Source organism: Puma concolor, chromosome B1 (assembly GCF_028749965.1).
Source record: "Puma concolor isolate L17-30 chromosome B1, mPumCon1.1.hap2, whole genome shotgun sequence".
In the NCBI taxonomy this organism is placed as follows: domain Eukaryota; kingdom Metazoa; phylum Chordata; class Mammalia; order Carnivora; family Felidae; genus Puma; species Puma concolor.
Window position 1 is genome coordinate 111,897,645 of NC_141670.1, and position 18,642 is coordinate 111,916,286.

The following is an 18,642-nucleotide window of genomic DNA, read 5'->3' on the forward strand; positions in this document are numbered from 1 at the left end:
CATGAACATAATAATTATTGGCGGTAAATGAGATCAGTAAGTGTAAGAATGTTGCGCGTCAAATATTGGAATGGAAGAAGCTCTCAGAGCTCCTCAGGGCCTTTAGGGAGAGATTCCAAGGGCACAGACAGACATGGAATGTCCTCACAGATCTGCTACCCACCCATGTCCCTAGTCCACCTGCAACCTGCTGTGGCCATACAGCCGTAAGGAACTTTCATCTCAACAAGGCCAAAACTAGACTTATCAGCTTTCCCTACAACAAGACCTGATCTCACATTCTCAGTTTTAGCATTTGGTCTTCTTCAACTGAATGTGCCTGAGGCATGAGAGGCTCCCTTGAGGGAGGCTTCCCTTCCCTCTCTGGCTGACATCCAATTAACACCAGGTTCTGAGAAGTCAGTCTATGGAATCCACCTGGTCTCACTATCATGAAGGCAGCTAGCAAATCCAGGCATCTAATATCTCTTACATGTCTACTGTCTCAACATCCTTTTTACTGGGATCCTAGGTCCAGCCTTACCCCCGCAGCCATAGACAGAGAACCTGCCATAACTACAAATTTGACCCTTTTGCTTTCCAATGGCAAACTTATCAGTGGCTTCAAACTGCCTGTGAGATAAAATCCTAAACAACTAATGTAACCATTAGGGTTTGGACTCAGCTTCAAGTCTAATGTCTATTAATTTATTTTAGTTCTCAACTTCCTTGGTAGTGGTACTCATTACACCTTACACTAACTGCTTGATGAACTGTCTATCTCATACACTGTGCTATTTGGTAAACTTGTTGAGAATGGAGACTGACTTTGTCATTCCTAGCATAGCATCCAAGCGTAGGCACTCAAAAACTATCACATGGATGGACCGATGGCTACGAAACCTTCCAAACTTAACAACCTCTCTTTATGTTTTAAATGCACATTTGACAGGGCACCTGAGTGGCTCAGTCGGTTAAGCATTGGACTTTGGCTCACGTCATGATCTCACAGTTCTTGAGTTTGAGCCCCACATCAGCTCTGTGCTGACACTACAAAGCCTGCTTGGGATTCTCTCGCCTCTCTCTCTGCCTTCCCCCCTCCCCCCGCTCTCTCTGTCTCTGTCTCTCTCTCAAAAATAAATAAACATTAAAAAATAATAAATAAGCATAAGCACTAAGAAACCTTATTTAAAAAAAATGTACATTTGGGGCGCCTGGGTGGCGCAGTCGGTTAAGCGTCCGACTTCAGCCAGGTCACGATCTCGCGGTCCGTGAGCTCGAGCCCCGCGTCGGGCTCTGGGCTGATGGCTCAGAGCCTGGAGCCTGTTTCCGATTCTGTGTCTCCCTCTCTCTCTGCCCCTCCCCCGTTCATGCTCTGTCTCTCTCTGTCCCAAAAATAAATAAACGTTGAAAAAAAAAAATGTACATTTGACGTGCCATAACCTCTGTCTAAAAGGTGCTTACATACAGTCCTAATTAAATCTTCTTCAAACTCTTCGACCTTCTTAAACATTTTTTGTGTGTGATTTTCAACTCTGGCATCACTTCCTCAGCTGTCACTGCTCAGTCTGTACTTTCATAGGACTCTAGGTCACAGCCCACATCAGTCTATATCAGTCTATGTGGCCCACATCAGTCTATATGGCATTGCAATCATACTGCAATGTCATCAGCTGTTTGTCTTTCCCACACCAGACCCCGAGCTCCTCATTACATGTACTTGTTTTTAAATGTTTTACTAAAGGGGTGCCTGGGTGGCTCATTCGGCTGATCGTCCGACTTCGGCTCAGGTCATGATCTCACAGTTCACGAGTTCGAGCCCCTTGTCTGCTTCAGATTCCGTGTCTCACTCTCTCTCTCTCTGCCCCTCCCCTGCTCATGCTCTGTCTCTCTCTGTCTCAAAAATAAATAAAACCTTAGAAAATAAATAAATGCTTTACTGAAGATTGACATAAAAAGCACAAATAATAATGCAGGCCTTCATGAATTTTCACAGAGTAAACATATTCTTCTAATAAGCACTCAGGTTAAGAAACAATTTTTCAACCTCCAATGACAAGTAGTGCCTCTTGCCTGCTCTGTCTCTTAATCTTGCTCTCTCTCTCTCTGTCTTTCTCTCTCTCTCACACACACACACACACACACACACACAACACACACACTAAATGAAAGCCTGAATAAATGACTCAAAGAAGGAACCGTCAAAGGAATGTAATACAATTAAGAGATTGATGTGTCACCAAAAACAAAAGAAAGAGTTTCAAGGAGGAAAGACTTAACAATGCTAAGAATAAAGGAAGGTTAAAAAAATGAAAACATGTGAAACAGCTGGTGATTACTGATCTTAAAAAAAAGGAAAGAAGTAATGTCAATAGAGAAAGGCAGAATGCAGGGAGGTGAAGAGTAAGCCATTGATAAGGGAATAGAGATAGTGGATGCGATTTGGGTGATGAAAGAACATGTTGGCAGGATCAAGAAAGGATTTTAAGCAAAACAAAAAGCCTGCATAGTACTACGGTTGACAGCAAGAACTCTGGAGTTATGCTTCTTGGGCTCAATTCTTCACCCTGCCAAATACTAGGAAGTGACTTTGAACACATTACTTCACATCTCTATTCCATCTGGTCCCTTATTTGTATCACGAGGTTCATAATAATACCTCCCTCATAAAATTATGAGGATTAAATAAGAGTCTGCTAATAAAAAAAAAACCCGAAAGTGTGAACACTCAATATTTCCTAAGTGTTGAGTGCAAAAGACAGGTAATTTCCAGGGGGGGAGGGGGGGAGGGGGTTAGGGGGAAGACAGCAACGTATGCTGAGAGGCTCTGCCTCAGAAATGTTGGCAGTTATCCTTGCCTTAAGTTAATGAGAAATTATTGTAATAATTCAACACAAGCAAGGTTCTTCAGGCATTCTTAATAGTCAAGTTTCCGTGGAACTCCTGAAATTAGCTTCAGCAGTTGTGTATGGGCTCTCCATTAATGAGACTATGAGCTACTCACTGAATTAACAAGAGTTGAGAGTGGGGTCAAGACCAGATAGAAGATACTGGGAAATACCTCAGTGGAAGAAAAGTTTGGGACTCCCAAGGGAATGATTGCTTTGAGGGAGAATTTCCTGTTTGCCAGATGGTAGAGCTAGTCAAAGTATAGAAAGAACTCTTAGAACAGTGAACCTTCCCCATTCCAGAAGCTTCTCTGGGTCTGAGTTACTGCAGTGTTAACTCTCATAGGCAGACTCAAGTAGGAAAAAGCAGAGGTTTTGCATTGGGCCTGGATCTTAATGGTCATTCCTAAATAAAGTGATAATTGACATAAAATGAGTTTTGAAAAGTATCAAGGGCAATTTATAAAGGAATGAGATCACCCCAGACTCCCCCAACAACAGCTCAAATGAAGACCTAATAGTTATGTAGTGAAAAGAGAAAAGTGCAAAATAAACACTGTTCACAGATTTAGAAAGAAATGTGTAGTGCCTTTCCTGCAGGAGACTAATTCTTTATACTTTCATTTACCTTTCAGGCCTAGTCTCCTTTATGCATTACAATTCTGAACTCAACAGCTTGGCAAAATCTTTTAAATCTTTTAGCAGTTGCTAAAAGCCTGGCTGAAATGTCACTTCTGAAAGGCCCTGCATGGCTCTGTCTCCTCACAGCCTAGGAACAATAATAACCTAATTTTTAAAGATTTTTTTTTACCATTTATTTATTTTTGAGAGAGAGAGAGTGAGCAGGGATGGGATACAGAGAGGGAGACAGAGAATCCAAAGCGGGCTCTTTGCTGACAGCAGACAGCCAGATGCAGGGCTCAAACTCACAAACCATGAGATAATGACCTGAGCCAAAGTCAGACGCTTAACTAACTGAGCCACCTAAAGGTCTTTTAAAGTTAGGAAACACTCTATCTCTACATGTCACTTAAGGCACAAAAGTAATGAATGGTAAACTCTAACTATCCCTACTTTACAGATGAGAAAACAAAGCCAAGAAGGATAACGGCAATGGCCAGTCAGACCTGGGGCAACTGCCCAAACTCAGTATTGGGATTCTGGATCTTGAGCCCACCACAAACATGATGGCAAGCAAGGGCATATAAAATATTGTGGGAAGGGCGCCTGGGTGGCTCAGCTGGGCATCCGACGTTGGCTCAGGTCATGATCTCACAGTTCATGGATTCAAGCCCTACATTGGGCTCTGTGCTGACAGCTCAGAGCCTGGAGCCTGCTTCAGATTCTGTCTCCCTCTCTCTCTGCCCGTCCCTCACTTGCATTCTGTCTCTCTCTCAAAAATAAACATTTTAAATATAATATAATATAATATAATATAATATAATATAATATAATATAATGTAATGTAATATTGTGGGAACCTCCCTCCCACTAGTGACTGCTGATCAAAGACTGATCTTGAACTAGAACCACTTTACTTTAAAAGTAAAGTTTCAACTGGATGATTCAACTCAAGTTGGGAAACTGACCAGTTTATCTGGTACTTTGTAATTCTATAATCTGATTTCTGGGACAAGGGAAAATTCCACCACATTTACTTATCTTTTGAAAGCAGCAGATTACCCCTCCTAGGGACCATACTCCCTAATTATCACAAATCTATAGATGTAAGAAACTATGTAAATTATCACTACACTTTGTATGTCCTCCATATCCTCTTGATTTGATACACTTATCTTCCTAGATAAAATTTCCATGGGATTCAGCTCCAAGCTATGTTCCTTAATACCTTTTGAGAATTGCAGCAGATTCTTTTTCTTGCCTTAAATGCATTGAATATTCATCATGTGTTCCAACAATATTTCCAGGAGTTATCACTTTATACTAATCCAAATTAGTACTTCCTTCCCATTAGTTGCAAGTTTAATTTTCTCCTAATGAAATGTTGAATATGCATAGAATTAACTCTATCAAGTAGTATTGAGCGTTTTCAAAACACTTAATTAAGGATTTAACAGTTCATTCCTGCCACTGGAGGGCACCAAAAGCCAAGAAGCACAAACATTAAAAAAAATAAGCAGTTTTCAAGTTGCTACACAATTCAATTCTGAAGTATTAAAAACAAACCAAAAAAGTACAAGTTAGAGTGTCAAGATATTTAGGAAAACTAACTTGTGCTTAATTTTATTCTTTCCCACTAAATATTTTTTTAAACTGATTTTTAAACATTGCCAATAAATATCTGAAACTCTTACAAAAGTAAAGTTTCAACAGAACAATATTGTCAAACCTTGCTGCAATTTCAAATCAGATGTTACTCTGCCTAACCAAGCAGATTACCTCGCTTTATTAAGAGTGCAAATTTGAGCTTAGCAATTTTCCCTTAACTAGCAAGTATCTTTGCATCCTTTCATTTTCCAATGATCTAATCAAAAGTTAAGGAAACATTTTTTTACTTAAATAATAAAGTAAATTTTAAAGAAGCACACTTTTCTTAGAAGTCTGTGTTTTCAATCTTCCGATGCACTAATCAACTGGGGCAACCTGGATAAAATCCCACCTAAAATGGTGGAACTCTCCCTCCTTTGGTAAAACAATTTCTTTTACCTGAAATGTCCTTTTCCCTAGCTCAGTAATTCCAGGCTTAGTTGAAATGTCGGTCCAGGTTTCTCTAGCACCACATCACCTGTAGAAAAAGCAAAGATTCCTTCCTCTGTGCATTTCTGTACTCCTACAATACTTGGTGTACTCAGTGCAATTACATGAAGGAAATATTTCTTAACGATCTACTATGTTGCATGCACCAGTGGCTTGGTTCCTCCCTCGAGAAGTCTATATCACAGGGTTCAGTACATGCTTCCCCCAAATATGGCAAATTAAATGTTAAATATTGTAAATATTGATTGAATGTGGCAAACTGGCATTTTGAATATCTTCTGCTTAAGGAATTTGAGAAATGACACCTGCCTGAAGTGCTTTCTGACCTTCTCCAGAGAAAGGTCACAAGTCCCAGAGGAAAGGAACATTCCCAGAGAGAAATCTGAATGAACAAGCCTCACTTACTAAGTTTCCCCAGTTTCCTACACTTTCCTTCTGTCTTCTGTCCCATCATATCTTTCCACCATTTCCTACTCTTCATCGAACCTAGCATAATAGCACTCAGGCTTAACCATCTCACTGGGACTTCCCTTCTCATGGAGGCTCTCATGTCACATTAAACTTACACTCAGTACACTTGTATGCTTTTTTCTTGTTAATCTATGTCTTGTTACAGATGTCTCAGTTAAGAACTTAACAGGGTAGAAGAAAGATATCTTTGCTCCCTTACAATAAGTAATAGAGTAAAATGAGGAAAAAAATACAGTTACATGCAAAAGTAGAAGTATAATAATGAAAGACAGGGAGATCAGTAAATGTTAAGAATACATTATTAAAAGAAATACTTCCAAACACTGTCTTTATATTCACCTTGGAAAGGAACCTTCTTTTTATTAACTGAGTACCAGCTCAGAACACCATACATAGGAGGCACTGTGGAGAAGCATACGAAAGAAATAAGGGATATCATTCCTCACAGATGTTTTAAGCCTACTAGATAAATAAAAAATACATATCCAACACTTCAGGACACTATAAAAGCAATATATATTCAACTGTAATGAATTTACTATAAAAAAAAAAAAAAACACATGTGTTTAGGGGAAAAAAAGAATTGTTTAAAAAGAACACATACTAAACCAATCTAAGACACATTTGATTTAATACATCAGAAAATAAGAAGTCCCATTAAGTCTAGAGGAGAGAGGTCAACGTTACAAAAATGAAATTTGAAATCAAAAATGAAATTTGAAATCTATTTTCCTCCAAGCTGCACACTAAAGAACTAGAATTGGGGTTAGGGTGGGGGTGGGGGAACTAAGCAGTCAGGCTTTAATTTGTGGCCTGGAAGGCAAGCGGTCAGGGGACCTAAGGGTACCTCTAATCTTGCCCAAGTTATATAACCGTCATCATATCTTAATATCTTTATTTAAAAGATGAGGAGTTCATATTAAATGATCTCTAAGGATACTTCCAGCCCCACCATGCTGTAATTTTTATGGTATCAGCTACTGGAATGGAGGGGTGGAATCTGAAAGACATTACAGTCAGGAAATCAATAGGAAGTTGACAACAAATTGCATGGGACGAAAATAAAGGGAAGAGAGGAACAACATATAGTACATCAGGAGGTAAGAGCACTTTGAAAAGCATCAAGTCCCCTACAAGGTATGGAGTTAAAATGATCATTAGTAATCCAATATGGTTCCAGACCTGGATGACAGGAAAATGTGGAAATGAAACTACAGGACCTAATCAAAACCAGGGAAGCTGAGGATAAGGGAGAAAGTGGGCTTTCCTTTCACATGCTAACTGACTCACCTCCCCATTCTCTACAGTATTGAGATGGAATTTACCACCAAGGGACAGGCTGGAGGGAATCCTCTTATTTTTAGGCAACATCCACCTTTATTCTTATTGTCTGATAACACTTCCTAGAAAGGGAAAGAAAATAGCTATTCAAAATTCAGTAATTAGAAAGATTGGCTATCTTCTAAAGACTGTTCTGACAGCAGATCTCACCCAAGCTATTGTTGTCTGAAAATTATAAATAGAAAAACTAATTAGGAAGAAATAACATTTAAAACTGATCAGAGAACAAAATATATGTAGGCTTGTATTTCAAATCCCAGGTAGGCTATAAATAGAAAACAAAATCCTATTTTCCAACTCACTAGTAAAACTTGAATGTAACTCAGAATCATACACCTAAAACAATGCGTTTTTTTAAGATTTTATTTGTAAGTAATCTCTACACCCAAAGTGGAACTCCAACCTATAACCCGAAGATCAAGAGTCATGTGCTTTACCGAGTAAGCCAGCCAGGTGCCCCAATTACACATCTTTAAAATGATTATACAGGGTATGTAATCAAGACATACTACCCCAAAAATATGGCACCTGTGCATTTGGAACATTCTAAACTGAAGGCATCTAAAAACAGGAGGTGCAGGAAGAACTTCCTAACCTTCCCTGAAGCAAGTGATAAGTTCCTCACGTGAGATGCCCTCCCTATCTCTACAGAGAAAGGGACACAGAAGGAGATCTAATACATAGGGCTTGCTACATTTCCCCAGTTTACTACAACTACTTCACACTCTTTGTCCTATCATATCTTTCCACAATGTCATTCTTCAGCAAACCTAGCATCAAAGCACTCCAGTTTAATGACTTCGTTCAGATCTTTTCTCATAAGAGATCCCATGTCATGTAAAACTTGTATTAAACAAATTTGCGTGTTTTCTCCTGTTAATCTTTGTCAGTCTACATTTCAGACCCAGCCAGGAAACCTTGGGAGATCAAGGAAAACGTCTACAATTAACAGCTCAAAATTAAGAAACCTTTTACCTTTCTTTTTTTCCTTCACATACACACTTCTCAGTCCTCAGCCTTACCTCCTGTGGTATGAGAAAATGACTAAAGACACAAAAATAAGATTTAGCCTAAAATCTGGAGAGCAAAATGTAGAAAAGTATAAAATATTCATGAGTGAGAAGCTCCCTGGCTTCAATTTATGAAGATTCATAACCTGTAAACTGTGAATTACTTATTAAATAAGTGATTAATTGCCCATAAGTAATCTACCATAAACTAACTCTCTATACCTCCAATTCCTCATCTATAAAACCAGAGATGATAGTAACTCACACCTCACAGAACTGATTAAAAAATTTAATACACGTAAAAATGCCTGGACCTTTGCCTGGCACATGGTACTCCATCAATGTAGACTCTCATTAATTCTGTTAGACAGTTACTGATAAAATATGTCACTGCTGGCATTAAGAGATCTAAGGAAAGTGCCAACCCAAATTGTCAGCAATGAAATTGTAACATGGCAATTACAGGGTGACGTAATCACAAATGCAAAAAGGTGAAATGATGAGAAATCAGGGGTTGGCTTTAAAATACTACGGGGCGCCTGGGTGGCGCAGTCGGTTAAGCGTCCGACTTCAGCCAGGTCACGATCTCGCGGTCCGTGAGTTCGAGCCCCGCGTCGGGCTCTGGGCTAATGGCTCGGAGCCTGGAGCCTGTTTCCGATTCTGTGTCTCCCTCTCTCTCTGCCCCTCCCCCGTTCATGCTCTGTCTCTCTCTGTCCCCAAAATAAATAAATGTTGAAAAAAAAAATTTTTTTTTAATAAAAAAAAAATAAAAAATAAAAAAATAAATAAAATACTATAACAACAGGGGCAGCTGTGTGGCTCAGTCAGTTGAGTGTCCCACTTCGGCTCCAGTCATGATCTCATGGTTCATGAGTTTGAGCCTCATATCAGGCTCACGGCCATCAGTGCAGACCCTACTTCAGATCCTCTGTCCCCTTCTCTCTCTGCCCATCCCCCACTCATTCCCTCTCTCTCTCTCTCTCTCTCTCTCTCTCTCTCTCTTAAAAATAAATAAAAAACATGTTTTAAAAATGTTTTAAGAAGTAACAAAAAATAAAATACTATAGCAACAAAAATGAAGGATGGACGGAAAGATAAAAATAGGGATGGATGAAGCAAATGTCAAATGTTGGTGACTGCTGAACCAAAGTGATGGTTATATAAAGGAATAATAAATTATTCATGTCACTTCTATAAAGGCTTGAAAACTTCCCTAGTAAGAAAAGGGATTTTAAAAATTAAAAAAGCAGTAAGAAGTACACAGCTCTTAAAACAACAACATAATTAAGAAATAACAACATCATTACTATTACTTATTATTGAGTCTCTTGCTAGCTTCAAAAGTTTTAACTCAAAAGAGGAGTTTTATTTCTGCTGGTTTGTTCTTCATTTCTACTGTCATTAATAATCTTTGCTTTAAATCAAGTTCCTACATATATCAAAACTGAACTTCTTCAATGTCAGGGGAAGTCTAGTCCCTTCTAGGCTTTCCTCTCGTGTGGAGTCTGTCCACACACTGAAACTTAGGACTTTTAGAAGAATGACATAGTGACATGATGATCCCTCACCTGAGACTCAGGCCACTTCTCTCATGCACCATTTGGTAGCCTTACCTTTCACAACACAATTTGCTTCTAAAATGAGGGATTTGAATTCCATCTTTAAGATTCTTCTAATCTAAAATATTTTGATCTAACTGCAACAGTGGTTTCCTCAACCACTGATACACTACTTGTCACCTTCATCTGATAGATTGATAGAACTTGCTTTCTGTAACTTTACCCTAAAAGGATAAGAAAAAAAAAGGGGGGGTGTTCTACATTAGCCTGTCTTCCTAGAGAATGAGGTGCATGTGTGTGTGTGTGTGTGTGTGTGTGTGTGTGTGTGTGTGTGTGTGTATGACCTGCTTTTCTTGTTAAAAGTCAGATGCATAGAGGGGAAAATAGAAAAGTATACATCAAAATGTTAGCAATAAGGCAGTCTCTCCTTTGCTGTCCTATCTTCCACTCCCTAACAGTGTACTCAATAAACTTCCAACTCCTTTAAAAGCAAAAACAAAAACAAAACAAAAAAACCAAAATGTTAGCAATGATCATTTGGGGGTTATAAAATCAGGGTATTTTTTATTTTCTTCTTTTTGCTTAATTTTTTTTACTTTTATTTTTCTACAATTACAAGACATCACTTAATTTTTTTAAATTACTACATACAAATGTTTTAACAGATAAAATATACAAAAATATCCTCTCCCTCCCCCAACATAAGCTCTTCTTCCCAGAGGCAACAAATAATATCAGTTTCTCAAAAATCCTACAAGAAATGGTCGTTCTATTTAAAGAAAATACTTGGACACTGCTTTTGTAATACGGAGAAAGAGTGTTTTAAAGAAAGAAAGAAAGAAATCCACCTACACTTGCTTTCTCTTCTAGGCCCCTTTTGCATTGTCCTGTCACTAGATTCTATTTTAGTTCGGTGAAGGCTCAGTAGCCAGAAGCCAATCCTGCATTCCTGACTCATTCAAGGGCTGTTTGACATCCCAGCAAGGAAAGCCCTTTGTTAGAAGGACTGAGGGGTCTTTCTATCTTAAATATATTTTCCACTCATTAAAGAGTAGAGGACATTTTCTTCTTTTTGTTTAAAACTATCCAGAAACACAGTGACTCATTTTAATAATCGTTTCTAGTAAAAAAGATGTAAAAAATAGCTAGACAATGTATAATACTTATAAACATAATGGTCAGAAAATAATAATACAACAATTAACCTACGTAAGAGATGGTAAGATACATAAGATTGGTAAAGTTAGCCAAAGTTGTAAATCAAATGAAGGGGGATAAAAGAATGCTAATTAACTGCCTCTGAGTAATTCTCATTTTACCCATTATGCTACCAGTTATTTTGAATTGTAACATATTAATTTTGTTGCCTTAATATGGCATTCCTCCCCCATGCATCACACTGCCACTCTTTGTTCAAGTCCTTTCCTCCCCGCCAATCTGTCAGCAGCTAAGGGCTAGAAGGGTCCCTATACATCTTATACCTTCTCACAAACAGCAAGAACTTAATGCCATTAATTGAACTATAGTATATAAATGTTGATAAAGATAAAGCACAGAGAACCTTTGGACTCTCAGTTTATTTTCTATAAACTATAGACAAGCTTATCTTCTTACCCTCAACAGTCTGATTTTATAAAGGCTAGTACTATATTGGTATTTTCCCAACAGAATTTACTACAAGGGCAATAGTAAACCTTAGCTTAAAATTAAAATAGACATTTGTTTCTAAAAATTTTTAAAGGCACCGAAATTTGAACCCAGATCATCTGATTCCTAAATGCAATAGCCTAAAAATGATGTTCAAGTGCCTCCCACATCCTACCAAGACATGTTGAACGAGGAGTTGAGCTGAGGGACTAGAAATAAGAAGAAAGGAGTGGCCCCAGTGGATGTCCCTGGGTAAATTCAATCAAACTTTTCTTTATAAGATTTTATTTTATTGTTTAAAGATCTTATTTTTATGTAATCTCTATAACCAACATTCTGTTTGAACTCACAGCCCCTGAAATCAAGAGTCCCATGCTCTGCCAACTGAGCCATCCAGGCACCCCTCAATCCACCTTTATTCAGGTGGGAGATTCTAGGTTATATAACCACCCACCAGATACAGCAATATCCTGTCTAATGGCATCCAAACCCAGAAAAGTTAAATCTCAGGATATTCAGATTTCTGCACAGCTAATTTCCCAGAATATATTTGAGCAGGATCTGGTGCCCTGGACACAACAAATATATCAACAAATACCTGGACCTGGCATCATGGAGCTGGGAAGGGCCTCCACTATCTTTCTGGCACTCTCCTTGTCTACTCATCCTTATTGCCTGGAGACAGAGGACCAAAAGAGGAAAGCATCCCCCGCTCCACACTGATACACTTCCTGGGCAACCGTTGCAAGTCCCTACTGATGCCATTTTTCAGTCTTATATGAAGCTCAGGGAGAAATATGGCCCAGTCTTCACTGTGTACATGGGTCCCCAGCCAGTAGTTGTTTTATGTGGGCAGAAGCAGTGAAGGAGGCCCTGGTGCATAGAGCAGATGAGTTCAGCAGCCGCAGAGAATTGGTTTCAATAAAGTGTAACTTCCGAAGTCATGGTGTAGATCTGGCTAATGGAGAATGATGGAAGATTCTCTGATGCGCCTACCTAACCATTCTTTTGGGCTTTGGGATAGGAAAGTAGGGCACTGAGGAGTGGATCCAGGAGGAGACGGGCTTCTTAGTAGAGGTATGATAGAAGACAACAGGTGTTCCCACTGAACCCACCTTCTTCCTGAACCTCACTGTCTACAATATCATCAGTTGGTTGTCTTCAGAAGCCACTTAGACTGTGAGGACAAGCAGTTCCTGAAGCTGCTGCACATGATCATTGAGAGTTTCACTGAGATGAGCACACCTTGGGCAAAGCTATATGACATGTATTCCAGAATCATGCAATATTTGCCAGGAAGACACAACTGCATCTACTACTTGTTAGAGGAGCTCAAGAACTTCATTGCCTCTAGGATCAAAATCAACAAAGCATCTCTTGACCCACAAAGCCGTTGGGACTTCATTGACTGTTTGCTCATCCAGATGCTCCAGGATAAAAATGATCCCCACATAGAATTCAATCTCATGAACTTGGTCCTTACCACTCTCAACATCTTCTTGGCTGGCACAGAGACTGTGAGCTCTATGCAATGTTGTGGATTTATGCTAATGATGAAGCATCCTAAGGTGAAAGCCAAGATTCATGAAGAGATTAAGTGACTGGACCACAGGTGTAGATAACCAAGTCAAAATGTCCTACACAGATGCTATGATCCAGAAGATATAAAATCTGACAAATATTGTACCAAGGGTGTCCCCCATAATGTCATCCAGGGACATTCATTTCAAAGGCTACTTTCTGCCCAAAGGCACCAATGTGTTGCCCCTGATTGGCTTTGTCCTCATAGACCCCAAATACTTACATTACCCAGATGCCTTCTATACCCAGCACTTCGTGGATGAGCAGGGCTGCTTCAAGAAGAATGAAGCCTTTGTATGCTTTTCTTCTGATAAGTCTCTATGGTCTAAGTTCTCCCTAGGAACATGTGAGATATGACCTCCAACAACTGGTCTATATTATTTTTTAACTAAGATTTTATTTTTTTTAAGATTTTATTTTTAAGTAATCTCTACACCCAACTCACAACCCCAAGATCAAGAGTCACACGCTCCACCAACTTAGCCAAACAGGCACCCTCATTGGTCTGTATCTGATGTTCAGGTCTGAATGGTAAGTTGAATGCTATTTTATAGAATCTTAGAATCCCAGAATCCCATAATCATAGAATATTAGAACCAATGATTCTGACCATTAGAAAAGGAATAACACTAAACAGTGGTCCACAAACTTTTTCTGTTAAGGACCAAATAGAAAATAGTTTAGGTTTTTCCAGTCATACCCTCTCTGTCTGAACTACGGAATCTGAAAACTACTCACCCACTACCATGTACTACAAAAGTGACCATGGACAGTACATAAATGAATAAGAATGTTTCTGATGCCAAAAACCATCATTTATGAACACTGAAATTTGAATTTCATTGACTACACATGTCACAAAATATTATTATTCTTCCAATTTTTCAACCATTTAAAACGTTAAAAACGTTCTTAGTTTTGTTGAAGAATATTCAATTGAGTAAACTTGGATATCTTTAAAAAATTAGAAAAGGCAGACCTACAGAGTAAACTAGATGACTTTCCTGAAAGAAACTTAAATGGTACATTGAATCTGTCTGGCATTTAGGAGGTGTTAGGGAATATAGATAGACCTAAACAGAGCTTGTATATTTAGATTATTTAAACTTCTTTAAACTGAAGTATTTTTATTTTTAAAGTTAAGGCTCCTATTTCCTCCACTGTTCTCAGTAGCAGAACAGCCTTGGATAAAAATGTTGACAAGATAATATTGGAAGGACCACAGTCATCTAGTCAACAAATATTTATGAGGAACTTACCACCTGACCTTTGAGAATGTAGTCTTTTCTTTCTAAACGGTAGAAACCAGGTCCACAGTCTAAAGGGCAGGAACAGAGCCATATGACATGCTAATGCGCTAGAATCCAATGATCTGCCCTCAGCCACTTGAATAAACATCCTCTAGATGCTGGCAAATGCACGGTCAGAAATACCGGAACCATTATCACAACAGATTCAAATTACATCCATAAACCTCAAAGACAAGACCAAAGGATTCTAGGAATCAACTCTGAGGAATACTGAAATATATGCATATTTCAATTACTTTTTTTTTCAACATTTATTTATTTTTTTTGGGACAGAGAGAGACAGAGCATGAACGGGGGAGGGGCAGAGAGAGAGGGAGACACAGAATCGGAAACAGGCTCCAGGCTCTGAGCCATCAGCCCAGAGCCCGACACGGGGCTCGAACTCACGGGCCGCGAGACCGTGACCTGGCTGAAGTCGGACGCTTAACCGACTGCGCCACCCAGGCGCCCCTCAATTACTTTTTTTAAATGTCTTATTTATTTTTAAGAGACAGAGCACGAGCAGTGTAGGGGCAAAGAGAGAGGTGGACAGAGGATCCAAAGCAGGCTTTTCACTGACCGCAGAGACCTGGATGTGGGGATCAAATGCATGAACTGTGAGATCATGACCTGAGCCAAAGTCAGATGCTAAACTGGCTGAGCCACCAAGGTGCCCCACATGTTTTAATTACATAAAAAAATAACCTTAAAATTAATATTTCTCTTATTTTAGGATTACCTGAGTGCCTTAGTCAGTCAAGCGTCCAACTCTTGATTTCACTCAGGTCATGGTCTCACGGTTGCGTTCGTGAGTTTGAGCCTCTCATTGGGCTCTGTGCCAAATGCTCAGAGCCTGCTTGGGATTCTCTCTCTACCTCTCTCTCTGTCCCTCCCTTGCTCGCATGTGTGTGTTCTGTCTCTCTCACAATAAATAAACTTAAAAATATATATTTCTCTAATTTCAATTCAATAAACATTTATTCCATACCAGTAGCATTCCACAGGGCTTATAGGTTAATGAAAAGAATGAAAAAGAGTTGTTCCTGCCAAAGCATATGTATTAGTCAATCATAAGACTTAAAATCTTAACGAAGTAAATATTAGCTAGTTTTAAGTTGCTGATATGCCTTTAAGTTTTCATCTTGGATTTTTCCTTGCTTGTGAACTGTCAAGACACAAGAGTTTAAGGTAAAAAGTAAAATATTTCCTTTTCCTTTCTATTCTTCTGTCATTATTTGTAGAGGTAACTACTGTCATCATATTAGAATCTATCATTCAATTCAGTATTTCATTCCCCCAAATCTCTACTGTGGATTTTTCTTTCCATGACCCCTCACTCTCTTCTACCACTTTCCTTTCTAGCAGGTTTTCTTGGGCAGCTATAGGGCAGGGACAACAGACACAGTACACAGAGTGGCTAGGAAATACACATGAAAGGCTGACACAGGTTGGAGACCTGGAAACTGGTGAACTTCAAGGAGTCTGCAGGTGGTGGCTGCAAACTGAAGGAAAGTCACTGGTAAACTCAGTATGCCATATATATATATATATATATACACACACACACACACATATATATACACATATATATTTTTTTTTAAAGAGAGAGAGAAGGTAAAAGTCCACAGTTTTATATGAAGACTTTTAAGCACTGGAAGCTAATTAAAAAATTTTAATATAATGTAGCCAAACACACACACACACACCAAAAATATGACATCAACCCAACCTAGCCCATAAGTTGACAGCTACCTCTGCTTTCGATTTACAAGAAGATTCAGATTGGCCATAGAAATTTAGAACTGGAAAGGATTTTAGAAATCATCAGGAGCAAACACTCTGTTTTATGGCAAAGAGAAACTGGCCCAGAGAGGAACTGTGGCTTCAGTACAAGTGAATCAGTGTTAATTGGTGATAAATTACCACACCAGACAGAGGACATGGATGCCCTCAAGTCCCTGTTCTCAAGCTGCTCACAGTCTAGCAGAAGAAAGAAACTGTGAATGTTTGGAAAGTAGTTTTATCAATGTCCATGCAATAATAGATTGTTCAATGTACAGAAGAAATAAAACAAAGAAAGAAATATCAAGTATCTGATGGCCAGTTAATGCCTGTCATCTCAACCCAAGTCTCTTCTCCAGCCTTAAGCTCTTCCTGCTCTACCATACTGCCTCTTGGTTCCCAAAAACAACCCCAATCCCTCCCACCAAGGAAATGTAGCAACATAAAACATGACCATGCTTGCATAAATGGAGGAAACCTGCCAGCATTTAGAATGCCGCAATCTGTGAAAGCAAAGAAACACTTGGCCTTTAATTTTAACAATATGGTGGCTCAGCTAACACAGCACTGGAATCAGAAAACAGAAGTCTAGTCCTGGCTCAGCCATTAACTAGCCAAAAGACTAAGCAAATATGTAAACTGATGAGGTTAGACTACAAGGCGATTTAAGGAGCTGCCTGCCAGTTTGGTGATTCTAAGACATTTTATGACAGATTTCATTGAAGTTCAAAGAAGAAAGATATCATTGTGGGCAGGAAATGTCAGGGAAAACTTTGCAGAGGAGCAATGGATTAGATTAGGTCCTAAAGGATGAGAAGGATTAAGTAGCAGTGGGGGAGGGATGGAATTAGAAGCAGGGGAGGGGAAAGCTGAAGGAAATAGTTTTAGCAAAAATGTAGGGACAGGAATGCACCCAGAGATATGCTAAGGTGTGGAGGGAGTTTACAACAGATGGCAGAGATTTTATCTCTAAAGTAGGAAGTGAAGTCCATGTGCATAAAGAATCCCAAGAGAATTGTTAAGGCTTGAAGAAGTGGGGCAAATTTTTGGATCTTTTCTTCTGGGGGCTGTGCTGAGTGAGGGTTCAAGAAGGGATGTTGCAGCAGAGGTGAGAAGCTTTGCTTAAGGAAGACTATGAAATTTTAGTGAGTTACTTTTACTCTCAGTAAAAAGAAGGGAAATAGAGTTTGGGGTGTGCTCTGGTGTTTTTGCCACCATTCCTAAGACTTATTTCATGAGGGCAAACGACCACTGAAGGCAAGACTTCTTATACACGTGCCACAGACTGATGCCCTCATCCAGGAACTACCATTGTTTTAGGAGACAGAAATTAACGGAGGAAAAATCAACCCTTCATTCATTCATCAGTCTTCTACCGAGTTCTTTATCAGACACTTTGGAACCTCACTCTCTTTCTGGTCCTCATTAAATTGACATTACTTTCTGCTCTTTACCATCTGTTTCTACCCTGAGAGATACTTGTAGGTTATCCATAGAGAGCACTGCTCTTGCCGCTGGGACACGGTTGGGATGAGGTGAAACAAGTGAGGCACTTTTTCTCTGGGTAATTACATTTGGGTCAATCAATGCTTCTCTGCTTCATTCTCAGCCTGGCCTTGAAGTATACACACAGCCTTTCTCACCAGCTCTCCCAAACAACCCTCCCCTGCCTGGAACTATCTCTTTTCCCTCACCGCCTTCATTTCATACCAGTGTTGTTCTCAGAAACCTTCCTACCAGCTTAGTTCCTCATTCTCTTCAGGCCTCGGTTTCCCGTTCTTTTCTCTAGCCCTAGGCCTTTTCCTTCTTAGGACTCCTCATTGTCTCACCTGGTGCTTCCCCTGGGCTCAGATCACCTGTCTTGCCTCATCTGCTGAGATTTGAAAAACTGTGCAGGCAGGTGGTAGAAAGAAATTTGGAGGAATCTCAAAGTCCATATATACATACGATATACACAAGTGTTTGTGTATGTGTGTGTGTGTGTGTGTGTGTGTGTGTGTGTGTGTGTGTGTAGAAATGATATATATGATAGTAATCAATAAATCTGGTTAAAAGAAAGTGTGCTGAGATCCTTGTCTGCACCTATAACTCATCCAGACAAATACATAAAAGTTTGAAGGGTGATTTTTCTAAAAACAATGGCAGACTTTTTCCCTACTTAGTGAATTTCTGAAGGGCTTCCATTACTCTTTCTTTGACGTGTGGAATGGGGCAAAGTGTCCGGGGGGGGGCTTTCTTTAACCACTGACTCCTCCTGTTCCTCTTCAATTAACCTGAGATTTACTCCCTCAGTATCTGCTACCTTTAACAGAAAGCAAATGTTCTTATAGATAAAATGAAGCCTAATAATATCCATGCTCTACTGCATGGAAACAAA

General features: G+C 39.3%; 1 protein-coding gene, 1 long non-coding RNA gene and 1 pseudogene across 2 annotated transcripts in view; 1 reads left to right on the plus strand and 2 right to left on the minus strand.

The window, feature by feature from the left end:
* Positions 1 to 18,642, minus strand: part of ANK2 (ankyrin 2) — a 673,807-nt gene that overhangs the window by 612,116 nt on the left and 43,049 nt on the right. The gene's annotated exons all lie outside the window — the stretch shown is intronic.
* Positions 1,400 to 8,932, minus strand: LOC147581810 (uncharacterized). Its single transcript, XR_015250287.1, has 3 exons — positions 7,347 to 8,932; positions 6,396 to 6,458; positions 1,400 to 5,613 (listed from the first exon to the last, which is right to left on the minus strand). It is a non-coding gene; the product is annotated as an uncharacterized LOC147581810 (long non-coding RNA).
* On the plus strand, positions 12,226 to 13,551 carry LOC112858803 (cytochrome P450 2G1 pseudogene; annotated as a pseudogene).